The 7,263-nt window shown below is 43.0% G+C and overlaps 1 pseudogene; it reads right to left on the bottom strand.

Moving 5' to 3' along the window:
- LOC140896804 (olfactory receptor 6X1-like) lies at positions 1–1,661 on the bottom strand (annotated as a pseudogene).
- Between the last annotated feature and the right edge of the window lie 5,602 nt (positions 1,662–7,263).

Below are 7,263 nucleotides of genomic sequence, written 5' to 3'. Positions count from 1 at the left end.
TTACCCTCCCAGGAACCATAGACATTCTGACCTAGTCTTTCTCTTGCTCATAGCTTTCCTCAAGGCTGTTTTCACCTCTTTGTTCCTTATGGGATATATGAAGGGGTTCAGCAAGGGGGTTAGGACAGTGTTGAGGACAGACACGGCCTTGTTGAGACTGAGGGAGGAGTGGGCCATGGGCTTCAAATACATTAAGATAACGGCTCTGTACAGTAAGGAGACCACAGTGAGATGGGACGTGCAGGTGGAAAACGCCTTTTGGTGTGCACTGGTGGAGTGGATGTGGAGTATGGTAGTGATGATGTAGGTGTATGACACCACACTGCAGAGGAGGCTGGTTGGTATGATGGTGATGGACCCCGGGTAGCCAAGGAACTCAATGACACTTGTATCTGCACAGGCCAGTTTCAAGAAGGGCCCAATGTCACAGTAAAAATGGTCGACGATGTTCTCGGTACAGAATGGCAACTGCAGGAGCAAAGCAGCCTAGGAGAAGATAACCAAGAAACTCAATGCCCAGGCTCCCAGGGCCAAAAGAAAGCAGACTTTCTTGGTCATGATGGTGCTGTAGTGCAGGGGTTTGCATACAGTGATATAGCGGTCAAAGGACATGGCTAATAGAATCAGGAACTCAGTGAGGCCAGGAAAAAGTGGAAGAATGACTGCACCAGGCAGCAATAAACACAGATGGTCATTCTGTCCACCAGGAACATCTCCAACATTTGGGTACAATGGCAGTGGTGTACCAGATCTCCAGGAAGGAAATTTTGCTCAGGAAGAAAGACATCGGGGCCTGGAGATGCTGGTCAGCCCTCATGATTACAATGATGAGGCTTCCCTGCTAGAATGAGAAGGTATATGAAGAAGATGATGACAAATAAGACCATATGCCGCCTCTGAAGACTTGGGAAGCCCAGCAGGACGAACTCTTTTACGGGTGACCCATTCTCCACACCTATGTTTATAAGAATTAAGAAAAATAGGTTGATTACTTGTCTCGCTTAAGAGACCCGCAGCTGATACACAGGTTTCATAGCCTGGGCTCCAGCCTGAGACTGACCATCTACACAGCAATTTTAGAGCCCTGCAGGATAGCCCCAGGAGCCAGAGTCAGCTGACCCAGGTCTGAGACTCAGTGCTATGGGTCTTTTATCTCAATGTAGACATACAGATGGATGGGTTAGAATTAGATAGAGATCACATAGAGCAATGGCCATAAAGAATACAGAAAAAAAACCAATATCTATCTGTCTGAATGGAGGGATAAATTCACTGGATAACATAGCCACAAAAGCTCCAGTTAGACTTAACTAAAAATTAAGAATATTTTACACTATATTTTTTCTGGAGTTTGTATAGGATGATCCTGAATTCCTTTCTGGTTAAAAGTATAATAATATTTTTCATTTAACTTCATCTCTTCTGATGTTTGTCTTTTCCTATACCAACACGTCCAGGAACAATATTGATCAGGAAAAATATTCGGTCATATGGTATACATTTGAAAAATATAGTTATCATTTTGATGCTATCACAGTGAGGACCACAAAAGGAGGGATAGATAGATAGATAATCATGTTGCTACAATATCACTAAAGCTTTGACTTACCTCCTCCAATGGTCAGTGACTGATTCATAAGGTGAAGCTGGTATCTCCACATTTTTGCAGCAAATGGGGAAAACCCCACAAGATCTGAATCTGATCTATCCACCTTCTTTTATGTCCCATCACTGCTTTATATAAACTATTTTCTTCTAAGGAAGTAGGAATATTATAGTAGGAATTTCAACCCAGTAACACTGGTACTTGGGTGTTCATTGGCAGTGCCGTCACAAGTGCAGTGGATATTATTTTCTTTAACCACAAATCAACAGAAGTAAGTTTGAAAGGGATCAAAATACAGCGGAGCATTTTCTAAATTAAATAGTTCTAATTTCTGTGTTGTGTTGCTAGAAGTTTACAAGGTGTGTTTCTTAATGAAATCCACTCCATTTGCACTCTGAGCCCTGTCATTCTTTATTCTTCTTTTCAAATCGTATTAAGTGCAAGAAAATTTTATGGAAAGATATTGCATGTCGCCATCATTTCTTTCTCAAAATTAGCAGATAGAGAAGATCCTGAAACAAATCCAATCTCTCTAATCTGAGTAAGTGATGTGTTTCATAGATCTGAAACTAGTTGGAGTAGAAGTTAAGACTTGCTTATTATATCCTATTTTAGGGCCTGATCCAAAGTCAATTGAAGTCAACAAAAAGACTCCCATAGATTTCAGAAAGCATTGGATCAAGCCCCACATAATTATTCCCTCACTAGAAATAATTATTGTCTGATGATTTTAAGTTTATGCAGGATTCAATCCCTAGAGTTCCCAAAGCATTACCCTTGGGAAGTACTTCAATAACATTTTAATTGTTAGTCATTCATAAGCAATTAAGTCCACCATTCTCTCGTTGTTTAGAAGTATGTTATGTTCTTATGGTCAGAAGTACATTGATCTTGTTCTGGCCCTCTACATCTGGGAGAATTTCACTCCTACTGTTAACTCTGCTGAACACAAAAGTTATTGCAAACTCCTGTTCACCCTTTAAGGTCTAACCCAAAGCTCTCTGAAGTCAATGAAGAGACTCAGTGTTGAAAACAATTTGTGTATCGCCTAAAAGCCCCAGCTAGGTAAGAATCCCATTGTGCTAGTCAAGGAACAAATATTTTTTCTCAGTATCTTCACACTTTTATATCCCCTGCTGCTGTATGCGTTGAGTGCTTATGCAAAGTCAGTGCGGGAGCTTCCTCTTTAAAAGTCAATGTCTTTTCTTCTCTGGATTGGTCACATCCAAAAAGCACAGCAGTCACCTGCTTTTACAACGGAGAATACTAGTGCTCTGTTTTCTTGCGGAGAGTAACAAATATGAGGGGTTTTTTTATTTATCTTTGCTTGATGTCCACTTTCCAAGGTAAGGGGAGCATGTAGAGGATGGGAAGGTGGCTGAGGGTTACCAGGATGATGGGGATGAGTCCAGATATGTCAATATTCATTGTACCTTCCCTCTAGGTGGCCAGTCACAGGTTCAGCTGGTCCAGTCTGGGGCAGAAATTAAGAAGCCTGGAGATTCTCTCAAGATATCGTGTAAAACTTCAGGGTTCACGCTCACTAGCTATTACATGAGCTGGCTCCAGCAGACTCCTGGGAAAGGACTGGCGTGGGTTGGAAGAATTGACCCTGAAGATGGTGCTACCATCTACTCCCAGTCCTTTAAAGACAGATTCTCCATCACCACCGATAACTCCATCAGCACCATGTACCTGCAACTCCGCAGCCTGAGAGCAGAAGACACGGCTGTGTATTACTGTGCTAGACACACAGTGAGAGGCAACCCAGACATCACCATGCAAAAACTGAGTGTGAGAGTAGCATTGAATCAGAGGCCTTAGTTGAAATGCTACTGAAAATGAAAAGGTCATTTCAAGCAAAAGCACTAGGGGTCAGTGCAGGATTATCACATATACACCTGTCTGTCCTATTCCACTCTGGTAATCTCTATTCTATTCCTTTCCATTACTGATCCATTCAGGACTTTGTCCCCTCATTTTTAAATATCTCCAGTTATGGGGATATCCACCATTCCTCTTGGGAGAGTATGTAACCCTACAAAACATCTCAATAGTAACCTGAAGACTTTTTTTTTAATTGAAGTGAGCAAGAAGAAATTCAGATATGTGGAGAGAACATAATAGACTAAAGCCATATGATGTGAAAGGCTGCCACAAACTTCCTTCCTAAGAAGAAAATCTTTAATAAGAATCCCTAACTCGTAAACAGCACTTTTCAGCTGTAGATCTCAAATCACTAAACAATGTGTAATATATTTAACCTCTCTGCCCTCCTGTGAGGTGGAGAAGTGTTGCCATCCCCCTTTTACAGGCAGAGAAGCTAAGTGACATGCCCAAAGTCACACATGAAGTCTGTGGGGGAACAGAGAATTGTACCTCTGCCTCCCAAGACCTAGACTAGCACCTGGCCCTAACCACTGGATGATCCTTCCTTTAGGTTGTGTTTTATTACAACCTGTGTGTCCTTAAACAAATAGCTAACAGTGTAGTTCAAGAACGGATCTGCATTTCAATATTTTAAAATGTTCACAATGCCTCAGATTTCCCACTTTTCATCAACAGAACATGCATGGAAGGCCTGAAGGAGACGCAATGTGCAGAACTGTTGGGAGCGGGTTCTGACACTCCTACTCTGATTGAGCAATACCTCATTCCACGGGTGGGTCTGCGAAAGAGAACAGAACTGCTACTGCAGTACAGGTTTCAGAGTAGCAGTCGTGTTAGTCTGTATTCACAAAGAGAAAAGGAGGACTTGTGGCATCTTAGAGACTGACCCATTTATTTGAGCATAAGCTTTCGTCTGATGAAGTGAGCTGTAGCTCACGAATGCTTATGCTCAAATAAATGGGTTAGTCTCTAAGGTGCCACAAGTCCTCCTTTTCCTAGTGCAGTAGAGTGATACTAAACCTGGGATTTTCAAGGAATACCCACTTCAGGTCAATGGACATTGGACGCTGAAGTGAAACAAACAAAGATCATAATCTATCCCTTGGTTTGTCAAGTGTCATCCTTAAAATACTGGTTTCAGAGTAACAGCCGTGTTAGTCTGTATTCGCAAAAAGAAAAGGACTCTGTTCTTTTCCAAGTGCAACAAAGATAAGAATTTCATAGCAGCCTAGGGTATGGGGCTGACCAATTCCCACTCATTGTAATTGGAGTTGGGCGTTCAACTATATTAGGCAGTTTTGACATCTCAGCTAAAAACCACAAATGTAGTAAGATATGAGAAAAAACAACAATGAAACATAAACCCAATAGCCCTAAAACTGCATTAGCAGAGAGACCAAATATTTCAATACCACTTCATCAAAACTCACATTCATGCTTCAAAGGTCAGAATCTTCCACACTTTTACTGACTAAGTAGTACTTTATACTGCAAATATTCCCATTGAGGTGAAAAGCTATATTGTAGTGCTTAGCACAAGAAAGCACTTCCACCAGTGAATGGTGCTGCAACTCAATTTGTGTGTTAAGCTGTTGCCTTGTATGTGGTTATGTTGTCATATTTGAGGTTGCGGTGGGGGTCGTGTGTGAGCAGGAAGTTCAGTCCTGCCTATGTGTGCTGGAGTTGGCAATTACATCGTTCCAATAAATCCTTGTGGTTCTGTAAGGGAACGTTACAATGTACCGCCCAATGTGAGGAATGGTTGGCCCATCGGGGCCCATATACCTCTAAATGGCTGATTCTGCCACCATTGCTATGAATGTTATTGAGACCCCCAGCTACAAGATTGTGCCCACTTCTGGGGTCTGCAGCTCAACGAGTACGTTGAAAAAATGGAAAAGGTTCAGAAAAGAGCCACAAGAATGATTTGGTGTCTGGAAAATGTGCCTTGTATTAAGAGACTGAAGCAGCTCAAGGGATTTAGTTTATCCAGGAAAAGGTTAAGAGGTGAATTCATCATGGGCTACAACTGCCAACATGGGGAAGCTATTTCTGGGGTCGATAATCTAATAGAAAAAGGCCTAATGAGTGCCAGCGAGTGGCAGGTGAAGCTAGACAAATTCAGGTTAGAATTAGGGTACAAAGTTGTAACAGTGAGAGTACTTACCCCTTGGAACCACCTACAATGGCCTGGGGTAGATTCGCCATCGCTTGAAGTCAGAACTAGATGTTTTCTAAATGACTCGGCCCTAAACCAAAAAGAAGTTATGGGCTTCCTGCTGAGATTACTGGGTGAGGTTCTTTGGCCTGGGTTATAGAGGAGGTCACAAGATGATCACTTCTAGCCTTATAATCCATGATTCTGTGAAGTGTATCTTATGCCGTAACTTGTCCTATTGTGCTGGATTGTCACTTAACCCAGTGGTTCTCAAAGCTGGTCTGCAGCTTGTTCAGGGAATGCATGTCCCTTGGCCCACGCCACTTCCCGCAGCCTCCATTGGCCTGGAGCGGCGAACCGCGGCCAGTGGGAGCCGCAATCGGCCAAACCTGTGGACGCGGCAAGTAAACAAACCACCAGGGGCTTTCCCTGAACAAGTGGCAGACCGGCTTTGAGAACCACTGATTTAACCCACTCCCCCAGGCATGTCACTCAGTAAGAGGGAGTGAGAACTCACTTACGACTCCATTTGTGCTTCCAAGACCTTGCATCCAAGAATCTTAATTTCATACCCCTTGAACTCAATTTGAGCCAGCTCAGGTTGGGGAGGAAATGATTTACTGCTATAATATTTCAGCAGAAAAAAGCCCACTCCAACCCCCAGTAAAGTCAAAGGGAGTCCTTCCACTGACCTCAATGGGAGTTTGATCAGTCTTTTTATGCCACAACCTTGGAAGGATAAATGTGAAAAATTTTGATCAAGAAGCCTGTCTCTGAGACACAATGACCTCTGGGGCTATTCCTCTGTGGTAGAAGTCTCATTTCAAGCTCTGCCTAAATTAAGGATCCTACCCTTTGCCCTAAAAGGCACTGCTGAGGGGATGAGTGAATCCACACCACGAGCAAACCGAACAGAATCCAGACCAGTGTCTTGCTACTTTTTATCCCCACCTGCTTCTGAAGGCAATGAGTGTTTATGCAAAGTCAGCTGGGAGCTTCCTGTTTAAAAAGCCAAGCCCTTGTCCGCTCTGTGATAACCACTTTGAAAAAACAGGGCTGTCACCTCTTTTTACAGTGGAGCATATTCGTGCTTGGCTTCACGGCAGAGGATAATTATGAGGCGTTTTTTAATTTACCTTTGCTTGATGGCAGCTTATGCCGGTAATTTGAAAACATGGGGAATTTATAGAAAACTGTGTTAATGGGGATGAATTTCGAATGTCAATATTTATTATCTACCTTCCCTACAGGTGTCCAGTCGGAAATTCAGCTGGTCCAATCTGGTGCAGAAATTAAGAAGCCCGGCGAGTCTGTGAAGCTATCCTGTAAAACCTCAGGGTTCACTTTCACTTCTGTCTACATGCAGTGGGTCAGGCAGGCTCCTGGGAAAGGTCTGCTTTGGCTAGGAAGAATTGACCCTGAAGATGGCTCTACCAGCTATTCCCAGTCATTTAAAGACAGAATCTCCATCACCGCAGATAATTCCATCAGCACTGCGTATCTGCAAGTCAGCAGCCTGAAAACAGAAGACACTGCTGTGTATTACTGTGCTAGACACACACTGCACAGAATCCAGTTCATAGCCATGCAAAAACTCTCAGTGCGAGGG

This window comes from Lepidochelys kempii, chromosome 13 (assembly GCF_965140265.1).
Source record: "Lepidochelys kempii isolate rLepKem1 chromosome 13, rLepKem1.hap2, whole genome shotgun sequence".
Classification (NCBI taxonomy): domain Eukaryota; kingdom Metazoa; phylum Chordata; order Testudines; family Cheloniidae; genus Lepidochelys; species Lepidochelys kempii.
This window is presented reverse-complemented; position numbering and strand designations above follow the sequence as displayed.